We start from the raw sequence: 17,762 nt of genomic DNA on the forward strand, positions 1-17,762 counted from the left end.
TGGCTTTTGGCCAAAGGCAATAAAATTATAAAATGCACATTGGGTGCATAGCTGGCCAGTTTGTGGAATCATTTTGAAAAGTATGTTGAAAAATGTTTCTGTCTCTTGAGCTACTTCTGATTATAATATAATTTCTACCAGTCCAACTAATTTTATATGCTCAGAAAGTGGTACAACTCCACGGGAAATAAAAATTTTTCATCGACTAGCAGCCTGTAACTGCTTTAAGTGTAATTACACATTTTTCATTTAAGATCAATTTCACAAAATCGTTTTTATGACCTAAGGCTGCCTTCTTAATAATTGGGTGCAGCTAATTTATTAGGGTTTGCATGTGTTGGTACTGCTGTCATTCTCGCCTGGGTGTGTAGAAACAGGCTCCATGTGAATATGGAAAAGACTCTTCAGTTTCGTATTTATTTCCCTTATGCCAATCCAGCGAACCCTATTTTGTTTCTTAGCATATACAGTTCTGTAGAAAGCCCACGACAACCTGTTCTTAAAACAGCGCAGTAGTCAGATGAGGATATTTTGCATTTAATCCTAGGGAAGATGCCCCTCCAGAACATAATTAAATCTGATCTTTCTCACTTGAAGCAGCCTGAATAATTCATGAAGTTTAGGAATAATCAGGTTTTAGGCTTTGGGAAATTTTTAGTTGATGTGCAAAGGTTAATTTTTTTTTTTTTTTCATTGAAGGAGAAGATCCTGTGGAGCCATCTTCTATGCCAAGATTTAAGTGCTGTGGAGATTTCAGTAAAGGAGTGTAGGGCTGGGGGTAGGGGACCATGTTACTTTATGCAGAGGTAAGTGTACTTTTGTACACACTTAACACAACATGCTCATTTTAACCTGCATCTCCCCTCTCGTGTAAATGTGAGCAAGGGGCCTGACTTCACTGAGTGGGAGGAGTCTAGAATTAAGGGATGCCCCCAAAGCTCAGGCTCTTTGCCATGTAGACCATTAGGAGGAAACTGGCCCTTGGGATTTTGTCCTCTGACTCTGCTCTGAGTCAGGAATCCTAGAGAGGTAGCCAGCAGAGTTGCCCAAGGAAGCTCTGTTTGGACTCTGACTCCATTGTCTATTTCCCTTTAGTAGGGATAGCCTGGCCTTTTCAGTCTTCTTTCAGCCTTCTTTCAAAGAAATATAGGTCTTTCCCCTTTTCTCAAGGATGCCAACAGGGCATCACTGTAGATGCTAAGTATAACAATGATAATACGTGATTCCTGCATGAGAAACTGACCAGCAGGACAGCAGTCCCTGAGTGGCACCCGTGGCAAGATGCATGCTCCGGGGAGGAAGAGATCATTTTTCATCAGTAGGGTTGTGTGGAGAAAGCCCCTTGGCAGTGGAACTTTGGGTAGGTTTTGAGTGATTTAGGGAATTTTGATGAATGGTGAGAAGAGGAGAGGGCATCTTAAAAGGCTCATGATGGGAATGGACATGGCTTGTTAGGTGATAGTGAGGACACGAGTTTGATAAGCACAGGAGATTTGTACCAGGGAGATAAGTTTTGGGGCCAGGTTATGGAGGCCTTGAATGCTGGAGTGAGGCATCTGGGCTGAAGACAGTGGGGAGACTTTGAAAGCTTCTGGGCAGGGAGAATGCATGACCCAAATGGCATTTAGAAAGCAGGGTTAGTAGCAGTGTTTGAAGTTAGTAGAGAAAGAACTGCAGGTGGGGATCTAAGATTGTAGCCCCATGCACTTAACCATAGCATAAGTTACATATCAGCACATTTAGGGAAAATCAGTGGTCTTTTCTCCTTATGAATTCCAGTGATGTGCCCCAATTTTTCAACCTCTGAAATGAGGAGCCAGAGTAGAAGGTAAAGGTCCTTGTTGCATTTCTCCTGAGATATAAATGGCAAGATAGCACTTGTGGCAGGAACTTGGATGTTACATGAGAACTGGCCATGCGGCTCTGTGCTCGTTACTGTGGCATGATGGAACCTGTCTCATGGAGTGTATAGTCCAGTGAGCTTTCTACTTCTTTGACCAGCAGGTGCACCCACAAGATAGCCTGGAGATCTCCAGACACTGGATATTTGGAATTTTGTCCAGAAGCTCCCAGGACACATAGGAAAGCTGGGAAAACAGCACAAATATTGACAATTTAGGCAAGGACTGCTACTCAGAGGACTGAGGGCACAAATTGATTTACCATGCCCATCCACAGTAGTGAATACTCATCTTATATACTCATTGCTACAGGGCCTGGCACATAGTAAGTGCTTTAAAATATTTGTTGAATGACCAAGTGAATGTTGTTGAATACCCTGTGCATCCCCTGGACCTCTCAGCTGCGTCACTGGATGAGATATCTATATGTATGTATGTGTGTATCTACCTACGAATCTATCTATGTATCTAATCAATCTATCTATCTAATCTATCTAATCTTATCTATCTATCTATCTGTCTATCACCTACCTACCTACCTATCTAAGATGGAGACAGACCAAGACCAACACCCATCAGATTATATCCTCGAGGGAAATCAGTGGGAGTTGAGTGAATGAGGGTCCTGTCAGTCACAGCAGGGTAGGATGGTCACTTGAAGGACTGTGTGTGATCGGCAGCAGCTTGAAGGCAACACTGGGCTTGCTTCCTTGGTCTAGTCCACTGGGGCTTTTTGAGGACTGACTGAGAGATGAGACCTCATAATGGCTTTCAGCAGTCCCTTTACAACATTAGGCTTCTCTCCACGCTTTGTGGTTAGAGAGCTAGCTCTGTGGCTTGGTGACTTGTCCAGGAACGTGTATTTACTGTTTGTGGGCCAAACAAAGAAGAGTGTGGCATCCATCCAGGGCCAAGGCCATGCTTGAAATACTAGAGATAAAGCTGGTGAGTTAGGTTTGGGTCTTACTGTGAAAAGCTTCATTTACTGAGGAGCTAGGACTATCTCCATAGGTAACAAGGAGGGAGCCACTGCAAAATTTTATAGCAAAAAAAGTGCAATTCTCCTATCTATGTTTTAGAAACATAATACAGTTGAAGTGTGCATGGAATTGGAGAGGAAGAAAATGGAAAGCAGAGAAACCACTAAGAATGCCATTACCATGCCCAAGTGAGCAGTGGTATGGGTGATTTTTCACGATTTTTCTATTGATTGTTGTGGGGATGCAGCTAAATATGCAAAATGGCAGAATTCTTCCTTATTTCCATCATAGTTCAGTAAGTTATGGGGTTATTATGCCCATCAATGAATCAGCAAATTAAAAGTCTGGAATTTTGCCATCTGCAGAATTATATCTCCTTATATGTTGTTCTTTGCCAGAAGGCATGTTTTTGGTTATTTTGCTTTTCTTCTTGTAGGAGTTGAGTTGGAATCACATAAGAATATAGCAGAACATTACATACTGAGAGGCACTAATAATATTGACCCCTCGTACCTTGCAGTAGTTTGCTTATTCTTCAAAGCACCTAAATTATACCCAGGAAGGAAGTTAGAATTGGGCTTACCTTCACAGAGGGTGATAAACATACAGGTTCTCTAGCTTTGGTCAGATGCAGTATGAGAATTGCTTTTTTTACTTAGCCTGTTAAACAGAGATTCCTCTTTCCTCCATGCACCGACCTGAAATAACCACAATTCCTGGAATTGCCTGGGTGTGGCTTGAGTTTGGTCAGGGCTAGGTGTGTAGAGTGGCTTTTAAAACACAATTTGGATGGAAGAATCTGAGAATTGTGTTCTTAGCTAAAAGGAAGGAGAAGACATCTTGTTTCCACTGTGTTTGTTTTCACTCCATGGATCTCTGGTTTCGGTGGTCCTGGAGTTACAGCTTCTGGATTAATCATGACAGACATGAAAAGAATAGCCCAGTTTCGACACAAGCATGGTGATTAGGAAATGGAATTTTCTTGTTCTTGGCTGAGGGATCAGCTCTAAAAGCCTTGGCTTAGTGCTAATGTAGAGTTCCTACCCGTAAGAGAAAGCTCACCGAGGGGCTTCAGTCTAGACTAGAGGTTGGCAAACATTTCCTGTCAGAGTGGTAAACATTTTAGCCTTTGTACAAGACCCTATGGCCTCTGTCACAACTTCTCAACTCTTCGAGTGTAGTCAGGAAGTAGCCACAGACAATACCTAAATGAACGAGTATGGCTGTGCTCCAGTAACACTGTGTGTACCAAATGGGTGGTGGCAAGACTTGGCCTGTGAGCTGCAGTTTGCTGACTGCGGGTCTGGGTGGTAACTAATTCCAGAGAAGTGGCCTGAGGCAGAGATGACTGCACTGTTAGAATATCAGACTACATTTCCCCTATAGTTTTCATCATCTTTGCCTCTAGGTACCTTGCCACAAATATAACAGAAAACTACAGCACCCTCCACACTTGGCAGCTTGTTTTACTTAAGAACTCAATGCCACGTCAAGGGGAATAAAGCAAGTGCCAAAAGTCATTATGGGTACACTGGCAAATATCATATTTGTTGATGGACTGGATAAATGCTCATCATGGGACAGTGAATGATCATATAAAAAAGGGGTATTTCCCATTCAGGTGAGAGATGTATATTTTTCATTCTTCTGATATACCCTAAAGAGGACTGTTTTTTTTTTTTTTTTTCCTCCACATGGCTGTGAACACTTGGGTTTCTCCTTTCATGTCCCATTGACTTTCCAGCTCTGATTTTATCATTGCCCAGAGGTCATGATGCTTCACTGGGAGCCATTAGGTGTTAGGCTACCTTTCTATTTTTTCAAAGGTTAGAAAACGCATTGTGTAAGACCCCTCTTAGGCACCTGTTTATATTTTCTCAGTCTTGCCTGTTTCTTGGTCCAACTCTGCAGGGCCCTAAGTGACTTCACTATGTACAACGTAACAGCACCTTGTTCCCCACCCAGAGCTTTGAACACTACAGCAGGCCCATGCCCACTCCTTCATAACCCACAAGTAGTGAACTTTTAACAAATGGGCATGGGAGCCAGTGGATAAATTCTTTGCTTTTCTCCTCACTGTGGGATGATCCTGAAATGCTGCTTATACAACTTCTCAGGGATGCAGTCCTATAAGTGAAGCCATCTGTCACACTTAGGGGTGCGACCAGTTCAATGATGCATCAATATATTGGCTCTCAGTCCATCCATGCTCCCCATGGCTTGTTCCCCACCTCCGCTCCGTGGGACCATACTCTCTAATTAAGTGCTACAAGTCTCCTGGCTCAGGCTCAACTTTCTGGGGAACCCAGGCAAGGTCTCTGCTCCAGGAAGAAATAGCTTATGTACCAAAGGAATTGCAGGACCTCAGAGAACGCATGCAGGAGTGGATCCTGTTGGTGATTTGCAGGGAGGAATTTTGGTGCAGAATATAAACCTGGGGGAAGCCAGCTGGCCGCTGGATTACTCAGTAGTTTGATGGCACCCTGGATCCCATTCTTGTAAGGGAGGCGGTGTCCCCTGGCACGTGGTGGTGTTGCAGTTATTCAGGCTCTCCTTCACCTGTGGCTCGCTGGGATGCCACACAGGTGGAGGAAGAAGTCCTGGGTCATACGGTAACTGCTGATAGAGCAGCATGGGGCGTGGCAGCGAGCAGGATGGAGGAGGACTATGGCTTCTGTTAACCACATTAGCCTTAAAAACAAATTTAAAAAGGACAGTAATAGACTAGTACACTCAACTTCCACCTCATGACATGCTTTGAAACCAGAAGGCCTCTATGACTGCTCTGAAGTAGGCTGTCATCTCCTGCAGCTTCAGGGAAGGCTTCATGGAATTGTCAGGATCTAGCTATAAGGGTGGCCGAGCTACAGACGAAGCTGAATGAATATGCCCAGCAGGTCTCCTGCGGCAGAGTCAAGGTCCTGCTAGGAAGCAAGTGGGGCCCTGAAGCTTGAGATGGACCCATTTGTTGGATGTGCCTGAGAACAGTAAATCCCCAGATTCTCCTGGAGCCCCTAGGATGGTGGAAGCAGCCCCAGCAGACTGCTCAACGTCCTCACCTGAGGCAGATCCTTGAAAGATGCGCTCATTCTCAAAATCTGCCCCTCTCACAACTTGTTACTTTCAAGCTGATAAACACAGCCTAAGAAGGGGAGAAATAGCTTAGAGGCCAAAGGTATCGCAGGTCCTGGAGGAACCCGCGTTGGAGAGGATCTTGTGGATGACCAATGAGGGGGGCTGGATGAAGAGGTTTTATTGATTTGGGGCATTCACCTGTGACTCTGGGCCCTGTGTCCTGGCAGGAGCATCTGGAATCAGCACAGAGAGCCCTGGGAACTGCCTGTGCTTCACTTCACTTAGTGCTTCCTCCTTTGATTTTACTGATGATTTCACTCCTGCCTGGAGGGCCCATTTTACCTGATGGTCTTGTATCTTAGGAGCTGGCCCAGAATGCAAAGCAACCGCTGGCTGATATTTGTTCTGCCTTATTTTTGTGAGTCTGTGGGAGGGAGGAATTGTGTACTCAGCCCTGCGTTTTCTAACATGTCCTCATCTCAGCCCTGGCGCGATGCCTCCCTTCTCTGTGAACAGCCTTGGCCAGCAGCCTTGAGAGCGTTGAGGACATACCTCATAGCAAGCAGAATGTGGCACTGTCACGGAAGCTCAGGATTCCCCGCTGGGTTTGTGGCATCTCAGAAGGTGGCAAGAATTCTGTTCCAGATCTGATCTCAGACATGGAACTAGGTCCTAGAAATCCCTTCTGACAAAGCCACAGGGATGGTAGGAAAAAAGTGAGGAACACTGTGGCAAAGCAGGATGCCTCTCCTTGCTCTGGCCTAGTGCCTTAAAGGGAAGGTGTGCTGCCCACAGCTAATCCGTGTCCCCGCTCATGTTGGTGTGAATAATTATTACTTTCTCTCTAGTAATGGTCCTTCTGGCCCATTTACCCAGCAGTAAGGATTCTGATTCAGCATTGTCTTTTTTTTTTTTTTTTAAACCGGCCTCTAGGATTTTTCTATTACTTTTCTTGATCGTATTAGTTTCATGCTTCAGCTGTTCATGCTTCTGTAACTGCATCTGCATTTTTGTCTCCGGTCCCAGGCTGATTTCTAACAGTATCATCAGCGTTAGAGCGTTAGAAGGAAAAAATAGAGAAAAGCTCCAAGTAGACTGAGTGGCAGAAAAAGAATGAGACAACATCTGGGCCATCAAAAGCCCCTACTGCTCACACCTCCTGGTTCGCAAATGAATTTATAGTAAGTTTATTCACATGTTTTCATTTGAATGTATCCCCCCAGCCTCTTTCCTAGTCTGGAGGCAAGGATAAAAGAAATTTTTCCCAGCTTGGCCTTTCCTCCCTGATGAGCTTCCATTAGCAGCTCTAAACTTCTTAGGGCCTGTTGAAAAGATGTGAACTTTGTTACCTTGAAACCTATTTGATGAAAACAAAGGAAGTTGTGTACAGCCTCTCTTGGCAACTCCTCAGGTCCTTTTATTCAAAGGTTCAATCCTGAGTTTGGCTCTGGAGATCAGGAAATTTCACCAGAGAAGAAATACTTGTGGGTCTGCAGTGCCACAAGTGCATTCCAATCTCAGAGCTGTGACCACATAATTGCTTTCACTTCTATTTGATGGTAATCCATGAGAAAAAGAGAAAATCATATAAGAGAAGTAGTATTTCTAATGCATGAACAAGGCAATGATCAAGTCTCGTTCTACTATCGTTATTGTATTATATTAAGTTTTTTCACCTCTCCGAGCTTCCTTCTGTCAATTGTAAAACCTTGTTGGGCTGGTGCAAGGCCAAAGTTTGTTAAGCAGCTCACACATAGCACATAGTAAGTATACAGTATACGACTTTTTATTAGGGAAGTAGGCAAATTGTGTATATGTTGACACTTCCACACTTGGTGACCATTAACTTGCAATCTTGGACTTGGTTTGCTCAGTCCATCAAAAAAACAGACTTTAAAAGACCAATAAGAATCTCATGGAGAGAAAGAAAAAGCATCAACACCATTTATTACTGTCAAACAATTTTTTTTTGACATGCTGAGAAGATCCTCCTCAAACAACATCATCAGTGAAATGGGCAAATCATTAGGTTAGGAGATTAATCATCAAAGGACAATCGAGTTATTTGCCAGTCACAGCTGTTACACATGCACAAAAGACTAACAGCTAACTTTTACAGACCACTTACTATGTGCCAAGTGCTTGATGATCAATATTTCATCTACTCCTCATGACCATCCTGGGAGGCAGGCACTGTGGCACTGTTACCTCCAAGGGAGGACCTGGAGCCTGAGAGAAGATGGGCAAACTGACTTGCCTAAGGTCTCAGAGCAGGCGGCTGTGGAGCGCCTGGGCCTCAGCTGGGTCTGTTTGACTCAAAGTTCTTACCTGCAGCCTTCCCCCTCTGTGCTTAATCACCATGATCTCTAACACCAGGCTACCACTGGTGCTGCCTTAGCTGCAGCCCTGCGGGCGGGGGGCCCTGAGGGAAAAGACAAATGTGTGTGTTTTTGTGTGTGTGTGTGCACGTGCTCATGCACACGTGCCTGCATAAGCAGCTTTTGGCAGAAAAGAGCTCTCTGCAGGAGGCCCCTTTTGTCTTATCACTTGCTTAAGCTGTTGGTTTTCCCATAGATCGAAGAAGTAAAAATGCAGACTAAGCAATTCACGGATGACCAGATCTCCCCTAGCTTCCCCTTCAGTAATCTCCCGAATAAACTGTGAGAATGAGACAGCATCTAAGAAAAGATCACGAAAGGTCGACAGACCTGCGCTCAGTCGGGGATGGCGACGACTCTGACCCCCATCTCAGTGCTTAGCTGAAATTGTTTCCCTCTTTTCCCTGTAAAAACTTTCATGGCCACGCAGAATCTTCGGAGATGGTCTTTGGGGGACGCTGAGTCCGCCACCTCCCCAGACTGCCAGCTTTTCTGGTTAAAGCACCTTTCCTTTCTACTGACACTTGCCTCTAAAACCATTGGCTTTTGAGTGGCAAGCAGCTGAACCTCAGTTCAGTAACATGCATCTCTAGATAGACTGAACAAAATATCTTCCCATATTTTGAAACAATGGAAAAATTTAACAAAAGCTCTTCAGCGAGAACACAACAGATTCATGGTGTTGTGGGCAACAGATCAGTTTCAGAAAGATCCTGGAGGCAGAGGGCCCAGGAGAAGCTGACCCCCTGGGAATTTGCAAAAATTGTGTGGAAGTCTTTGTATTTCCATAGAGACAGGGGAGTGGGGCTGAGTCAATTTTATAGAAATCTTGAGGGGCAGGGAAGGCCCTAAAGCCTTGATTTTTTTCCTGAAAAAAATTCTAGAAGAAACTCAGCGGATGAGATTCTAGAAAGGGTATGGCTTGAACGAAGCTGATGCTCACAGGATTTCAGATTTGCTAAATGTTTTTCTGTTTCTCTTGTCTTTAGGTCCAGAATCATAGGTGCTTGGAGACTTCAGTAAGTTATCCCTCCCTTCTTGCTTCTCTCCCTTGGGTCTTACCTCCTCCCCAACGGGGACGTGTCAGGCTGGGGAGGTAGCAAGAGGGGTGTTTGTGCTGCCTTAGTGTTCATGTGTGACCCGGGTTATCAGTGTCCCTTCTGTTCTGTCCCAAAGCTTGTTGCTCCCTAACCTGGGTGAAGGGTGGTCATCAGGAAGCACCTCATTCCCCAAGACACGGAGTTTTCTCCACCAGTGTCCGTTCTGGTTAGCCACCCATGGAGAAGTGGGGGCAGGCAGCCCTGTCTCTGGTGGAGTTCTGCTGCAGTGGGGAGTGGATGAATCCCTCCTTTGTGGAGTCTCCCTGCTGCTCTGGTCTCTGCTCCATAAACCTCACCGGACTATTAGGCAAGTTTATGAAATTTTTATTGACGGGACAAGAGTATCTCAAAAGAGTGGTTCCGTGTGAGCTTTGTCTTAACTCAAAACTGCACAAATGGGGAGGCCCTTTCAGGCTTAGGACTTGGCTAGGACGGTGTTTCCCGTGCTCCATTCCTCCTTCTCTCCAGTCTCCACTCCCACAGGTCATCCCCTCTTCAAGCCTCTGAGTCGGGCACACTCGCAAACCACACTCTGTGGGGTTCAGGAAGCAGCCTGTCCTATTGGGGCTTTCTGCAAGTGCAACTGTGACCAATGTCTCAGGCTTCCGCCAAGGGCTGCAGGGAGGTGTAGGGTGGCCCCTGGTCCCGTACGTGAGGGTCCACATGGGTGCCCTGAATGAGGCTCTGTTTCCCCAGAAAGGCGTTCTCCATGGCTGATTTTCTTACTTAGCTGCTTAAGAAGTAAGCTGCTTTTGCCAAGGTAAGCATTTGTTTTTCCTAGAAACCACCCAGCTCAGTCTCGTAGGAGAAGAAACATTCCCCCCATCTCGCAGGGGCTTGACCTTGCGGGTTTTAGAGCAGCAAGCCCTGTCTTTGCTGGGCTGCGGAACGCTTGGCTCTTTCCTGCCTCACCTGAGCCTGGTTTGTTTTAGAGAGAAACCATGTCTGCTCAAAATTGTTTCTACTTGAGGTTCGGCCTCGATTCTAATCACATGTCTTTAATTACACTTGTCCCATTGCCAATTAATAAAACGACACGTGATTCGGGAGTGAAAATATTTTACGTGCCTCACCCAAAATAGAAGTACTTATAAGCACCCAAATCTGGCCAATCACTATTTCAGGAATGGAGTACAAGATGTAGTTCTTGTCTCAAGTTGGTTATTTCTTCTTGGAAATAAAATTGAACATGTAACAGAGTAATAGAGTGGCCTGGTGTTCCCCAGCTGGCCCCTCAGCACTTGCACAGACTTCTTTTACCCCCCGTACCCCAGCGGGGATATTCTGTGCCAGTCGGGCCATTTTCCTTCCTGTTCTCTAAATGTGCTGTTTTTATTCTTGTTCAGATGAATGTAAACATCTCTAGTTAGCTGACCTGTGAGAACAGTGTTTCCTTTACCGTTAAAAGTGTTGTACACTGTCCTCCAAAGCTGTTGGTTGGAACTACATTGCTTCTCTTGCGCTTAATCAAACATTTCTAACCAATGCCTCAAGGCTCCACCCTTCTGTGAAGATCTGACTACTGTAGAATTACAATAGTAATAAAAATGTAGTGTTTACAATGTGCCAGGCACTGGGACCAGACTTTTATGTGTTGAGAGGTGTCCTAATTGAAAACAAATCTCTGGAGTGACAGAGTCTATGTCAAGCCTTGGCCCTGCTGCATACTTGGTAGGTGACCTTGAGAAAAAGCTCAAACTCTTTCGTTTACACATCTGTAAAATGGGGACACTTACAGTACTTCCTTCATGGAGTTGATGTGAAGATTAGATGAGTTTATGTATGAAAAGAACTTATCATAGAGATAGTAATAGAATTAGTAATTCTTCTATAAGAATTAGCCCTATTATTGTAAACAATCTAGCTGAGGTCACACAACTAGGAGGTGAGGGGGCTGGCCTGGAAGCCAGCTCTGGTTGACTCGACTACACCATGGCCACTTTCCAGAACAAGATGTTGTTTTTGTTGTCTACTGGAGAGCAGGTTCCCTTCTTTCCTTAAATGAGGGGAGAGGTGCTCATCAGATATCTCCCTTTCTTGGATGCCCTTTTCTTCCACACCCTTTTACTTGTTCTTCCCTAGAGGAGAAGGAATGATTCATCTGATTGGTAGCTTTCTTAAAAACTTATTTTATTTTATAATTATTATTTTAATTATTTTATTTTATTTTATTTTATTTTATTTTATTTTACTGAAGTATAGTCCATATGAGATCGCTCATATGTGGAATCAAAAAAACAAAAAAAACAAAAAACCAAACAAAGCATAAATACAGAACAGAAATAGACTCATAGACATAGAATTCTACAGACTTGTGGTTGCCAAGGGGGTGGGGGGTGGGAAGAGATAGACTGGAATTTCAAAATTGTAGAATAGATAAACAAGATTATACTGTATAGCAGAGGGAAATATATATAAGATCTTATGGTAGCTCACAGAGAAAGGAATGTGACAATGAATGTATATATGTTCATGTGTAATTGAAAAATTGTGCTCTACACTGGAATTTGACACAACATTGTAAAATGATTATAAATCAACAAAAAATGTTTGAAAATTATTTTTTAATTTTTTTTTATTTTTTAACTTAATTTAATTTAATTTTATTTTATTTTACTGAAGTAAAGTTTCTTCACAATGTTGTGTTAGTTTCTGGTGTACAGCATAGTGATTCGGTTATACATATATATATTCTTTTTCATTAGAGGTTATTACAAGACACTGAATATAGTTCCCTGTGCTCTACAGTAGGACAGAGAAAGAAAAATATCATATGATATCACTTACATGTGGCATCTAAAAAAAATGGTACAAATCACTGGTAGGTTTTGGTGAACGAACTGAGCATAAGCGGCTCAGCCCCGTCCTCCACCTCTCGTCTGCCTTCTACCTGCCCACAGAGGGTTTGCATTCTCCCTGATGGGCCCCCATGGGGTGGGTGTCCCCCAGGAGTCCAGGGCTGCCGGTGCCTGGGTGATGTGTGTTCTCTTCTCTTGTCTGGTATTGGTGAGTCCGTTGTGCTGTATACCTAAGATCTATCCTTTTACGTAGGCTTTATGAGTAATAAAGCTGATAACTCCATATTCATCTGCTTGACATCTGTGTCTATGTCTTAATTGGTCTGAACTAGGCCTGGAAAAGGGAATGCTATTTATGAACTCTTCAGACCTCAACAGTATCCTTCAAAAAGTCCATCAGGTCCTTTTGATTCCCTAGTCTAGGTTTCTCCTAAATTCAGTCCCCCCGCTGGCCTTCCTGACACTACCTTGGTGTAGGCTTTCAGTAGTACCGTGGTAGCCTTCAAACTACTGTCATTGCCAACAGTCCTGCCTCTATTTCAGCCTTCCCCCTTCACCCCTTCCTGCATCCTGCAGACGTGATCCTGACACCTCCCTCCTTGTGATCCTCTAATGACTCCCTGTGACTCCAGGACACTTAATTCCTTAGTGTAGAATGCAAGACTCTCAAGATCTGGTTGCCGCTTCCCCTTCTTGGTCATTTGTCTTCCTCAGGAAGCCTCTATTCCCACCACTTAGAGCTGTTTGTTATATTCTTGGACATAGCAGGTTCTTTATTTCCACCTTGGCTTTGCAGGTACCTTTGTACCTCACTGTACACTGCTTCCTCCGCTCTACCTGGCTGCCATCAGTTCTCAAGCCACTGGCCTAAGAGTTATCTCCCTAGAAAGCTTTCCTTTGCCCATCAATCCCATTCTTCTTTCAGCTTGCCTTGCAGAGCTGCTGGTATTTGTCCTTGTCTCTCTGTCCTACTGGACAATGAGCATCTATAGTACTGAGCCCTAAGTTCCAGTTTTTTGTCCTCAGGAGGAGTCATGCATTCACACCTTCTTGGCTCTAGCTGATGAACAGATAAATGACAGAAAAGGAAACCTGAGTAGTTGAATAAACTTATGAAAAGCAGCTCAACTTCACTAGTGATAAGGAAATATTCAAATTGAAACTACAATCGGATACCATTTCATACTTTTCAGAGTGACAAACATTAAAAATCTGATAAAACCAAGTGGTGGGAGAGATGTGGGCAACAGTTCCTGCCATGCACTGGTGATGGGAGCAGCAACTAGAATAATTACTTTGGAGCAATTCTAGAACAGCTAGTAAATCTGAAGATGTGAGTGTGTTATGTATGACCCAATGATTCTGCTTCTAGCTATAGACTCTGGACAAACTCTTGCACAAGAAGAAAAGTACATATATGTTCACTGCAGCATTATTATTTTTTTTAACATTTTTTTTTATTGATTTATAATCATTTTACAATGTTGTGTCAAATTCCAGTGTTCAGCACAATTTTTCAGTTATTCATGGACATATACACACTCATTGTCACATTTTTTTCTCTGTGAGTTATCATAACATTTTGTGTATATTTCCCTGTGCTATACAGTGTAGTCTATTCTACAATTTTGAAATCCCAGTCTATCCCTTCCCACCCTCCACCCCCCTGGTAACCACAAGTCTATATTCTCTGTCTGTGAGTCTATTTCTGTCCTTTATTTACGCTTTGTTTTTGTTTGTTTGTTTGTTTTTGTTTTTGTTTTTTAGATTCCACATATGAGCGATCTCATATGGTATTTTTCTTTCTCTTTCTGGCTTACTTCACTTAGAATGACATTCTCCAGGAGCATCCATGTTGCTGCAAATGGCATTATGTTGTCGGTTTTTATGGCTGAGTAGTATTCCATTGTATAAATATACCACCTCTTCTTTATCCAGTCACCTGTTGATGGACATTTAGGCTGTTTCCATGATTTGGCTATTGTAAATAGTGCTGCTATGAACATTGGGGTGCAGGTGTCATCCTGAAGTAGATTTCCTTCTGGATACAAGCCCAGGAGTGGGATTCCTGGGTCACATGGTAAGTCTATTCCTAGTCTTTTGAGGAATCTCCACACTGTTTTCCATAGTGGCTGCACCAAACTGCATTCCCACCAGCAGTGTAGGAGGGTTCCCCTTTCTCCACAGCCTCTCCAGCATTTGTCATTTGTGGATTTCTGAATGACGGCCATTCTGACTGGTGTGAGGTGATACCTCATTGTAGTTTTGATTTGCATTTCTCTGATAATTGGTGATACTGAGCATTTTTTCATGTGCTTTTTGATCATTTGTATGTCTTCCTTGGAGAATTGCTTGTTTAGGTCTTCTGCCCATTTTTGGATTGGGTTGTTTATTTTTTTCTTATTGAGTCGTATGAGCTGCTTATATGTTCTGGAGATCAAGCCTTTGTCGGTTTCACTTGCAAAAATTCTCTCTCATTCCGTAGGTTTTCTTCTTGTTTTATTTCTGGTTTCCTTTGCTGTGCAGAAGCTTGTAAGTTTCATTAGGTCCCATTTGTTTATTCTTGCTTTTATTTCTTCTAGGAGAAAATTTTTGAAATGTATGTCAGATAATGTTTTGCCTATGTTTTCCTCTAGGAGGTTTATTGTATCTTGTCTTATGTTTAAGTCTTTAATCCATTTTGAGTTGATTTTTGTATATGGTGTAAGGGAGTGTTCTAGCTTCATTGTTTTACATGCTGCTGTCCAGTTTTCCCAACACCATTTGCTGAAGAGACTGTCTTTATTCCAATGTATATTCTTGCCTCCTTTGTCAAAGATGAGTTGACCAAAAGTTTGTGGGTTCATTTCTGGGCTCTCTATTCTGTTCCATTGGTCTATATGTCTGTTTTGGTACCAATACCATGCTGTCTTGATGACTGTAGCTCTATAGTATTGTCTGAAGTCTGGGAGAGTTATTCCTCCAGCCTCTTTCTTTCTCTTCAGTAATGCTTTGGCAATTCTAGGTCTTTGATGGTTCCATATGAATTTTATTATGATTTTTTCTAGTTCTGTGAAATACGTCCTTGGTAATTGGATAGGGATTGCATTAAATCTGTAGATTCCCTTGGGCAGTGTGACCATTTTAACAATATTGATTCTTCCAATCCAAGAGCATGGAATATCTTTCCATTTTTTAAAGTCTTCTTTAATTTCCTTCATCAATGGTGTATAGTTTTCTGTGTATAATTCTTTCACCTCCTTGGTTAGATTTATTCCCAGATATTTTATTACTTTGGGTGCTATTTTAAAGGGGATTGTTTCTTTACTTTCTTCTTCTGTTGATTTATCGTTAGTGTAAAGAAATGCAACTGATTTTTGAACGTTAATTTTGTAACCTGCTACCTTGCTGAATTCTTCAATCAGCTCTAGTAGCTTTTGTGTGGACCTTTTAGGGTTTTCTATATATAGTAACATGTCATCAGCATATAATGACACTTTTACCTCTTCTTTTCCAATTTGGATCCCTTTTATTTCTTTCTCTTGCCTGACTGCTGTGGCGAGGACTTCCAGGACTATGTTGAATAGGAGTGGTGATAGTGGGCATCCTTGTCTTGTCCCAGATTTTAGTGGGAAGCTTTTGAGTTTTTCACCGTTGAGTACTATGCTGGCTGTAGGTTTGTCATATATAGCTTTTATTATGTTGAGATATGTTCCCTCTATACCCACTTTGGCGAGAGTTTTTATCATAAATGGGTGTTGAATTTTATCAAATGCTTTTTCTGCATCGATTGAGATGATCATGTGGTTTTTGTCCTTTCTCTTGTTGACGTGATGTATTACACTGATTGATTTGCGTATGTTGAACCAGCCTTGTGTCTCTGGGATGAACCCCACTTGGTCATGATGTATAATCTTTTTTATGTGTTGTTGGATTCTATTTGCTAAAATTTTGGTGAGGATTTTGGCGTCTATGTTCATCAGTGATATTGGCCTATAATTCTCTTTTTTTGTAGTGTCTTTGCCTGGTTTTGGTATCAGGGTGATGGTGGCTTCATAGAATGAGTTTGGGAGTATTCCCTCCTTTTCAATCGTCTGGAAGAGTTTGAGAAGGACTGGTATGAGTTCTTCTTTGTATGTTTGGTAGAATTCCCCGGTGAAGCCGTCCGGTCCTGGACTTTTATTTGTAGGGAGGTTTTTAATTGCTATTTCTATTCCCTTTCTAGTGATCGGATTGTTCAAGTGTTCAGATTCTTCTTGATTCAGTCTTGGTGGACAGTATGTCTCCAGAAACTTGTCCATCTCCTCTAGGTTATCCAGTTTGGTTCCATATAGTTTTTCATAATATTCTCGTATGATATTCTGTATTTCTATTTTGTTTGTTGTAATTTCTCCACTTTCCTTTCTTATTTTGCTAATTTGTGCTCTCTCTTTTTTCTTCTTTGTGAGTTTGGCCAGAGGTTTGTCGATTTTATTTACTTTTTCAAAAAACCAGCTTTTGGTTTGGTTGATTTTTTCTATGGTCTTGTTAATCTCTATTGTATTTAATTCCTCTCTGATCTTTATTATTTCCTTCCTTCTGCTGCTTTTTGGGGCTTTTTGTTCTTCTTTTTCTAATTCATTCAGGTGGTGGGTTAAATTGTTTATTTGAGATTGTTCTTCTTTTTTGAGGAAGGCCTGTATCGCTATAAACTTCCCTCTTAGCACTGCCTTTGCTGGGTCACGTAGGTTTTGAGTGGTTGTGCTTTCATTATCATTTGTCTCAAGGTATTTTTTAATTGCAGCTTTGATTTCCTCATTGATCCATTGTTTTTTCAATAACATATTGTTTAATCTCCGTGCTTTCCTTTTTTTCTTCTTTGTTTCTCTGTTGTTGATTTCCAGTTTCATGGCATTGTGGTCAGTAAAGATGCTTGAGATAATTTCTATCTTCTTAAAATTGTTGAGGTTTCTTTTGTGCCCAAGTACATGATCGATCCTGGAAAATGTTCCATGTGCACTTGAAAAGAATGTATATCCTATTTTTGGGGGTGAAATGCTCTGAAAATATCCACGAAATCTAGTTTTTCTATTGTAATATTTAATTTCTCTGTTGCCTTGTTTATTTTCTGTCTGGAAGATCTGTCTAGTGATGTTAACGCAGTGTTAAAATCTCCAACTATGATTGTATTCCCATCAATATCCCCCTTTATCTCTGTTAGTAATTCTTGTATGTACTTAGGTGCTCCTATATTGGGTGCATATATATTAACGAGTCTAATATCCTCATCTTGTATCACTCCTTTAATCATTATAAAATGTCCTTCTTTATCTTTCTTTATGGCCTTTGTTTTAAAGTCTATTTTGTCTGAAATCAGTACTGCAACACCTGCTTTTTTGGCTTTTCCATTTGCATGGAATATCCTTTTCCATCCTTTCACTCTCAATCTATATGTGTCCTTCTCCCTAAAGTGGGTCTCTTGTATGCAGCATATTGAAGGTTCTTGCTTTATTATGCAGTCTGCCACTCTGTGTCTTTTGACTGGAGCATTCAGTCCATTAACATTTACAGT

At 42.3% G+C, this 17,762-nt stretch overlaps 1 protein-coding gene across 1 annotated transcript in view; it reads left to right on the forward strand.

Moving 5' to 3' along the window:
- Positions 1-17,762, forward strand: part of ASB3 (ankyrin repeat and SOCS box containing 3) — a 145,990-nt gene that overhangs the window by 113,966 nt on the left and 14,262 nt on the right. Inside the window, exons 14-16 of the transcript XR_010384174.1 lie at positions 700-806; positions 6,983-7,137; positions 9,324-9,353. The gene's annotated coding sequence lies outside the window, so the exon portion shown is untranslated. The remainder of the gene's footprint in view (positions 1-699; positions 807-6,982; positions 7,138-9,323; positions 9,354-17,762) is intronic.

This window comes from Camelus dromedarius, chromosome 15 (assembly GCF_036321535.1).
Source record: "Camelus dromedarius isolate mCamDro1 chromosome 15, mCamDro1.pat, whole genome shotgun sequence".
Classification (NCBI taxonomy): Eukaryota; Metazoa; Chordata; class Mammalia; order Artiodactyla; family Camelidae; genus Camelus; species Camelus dromedarius.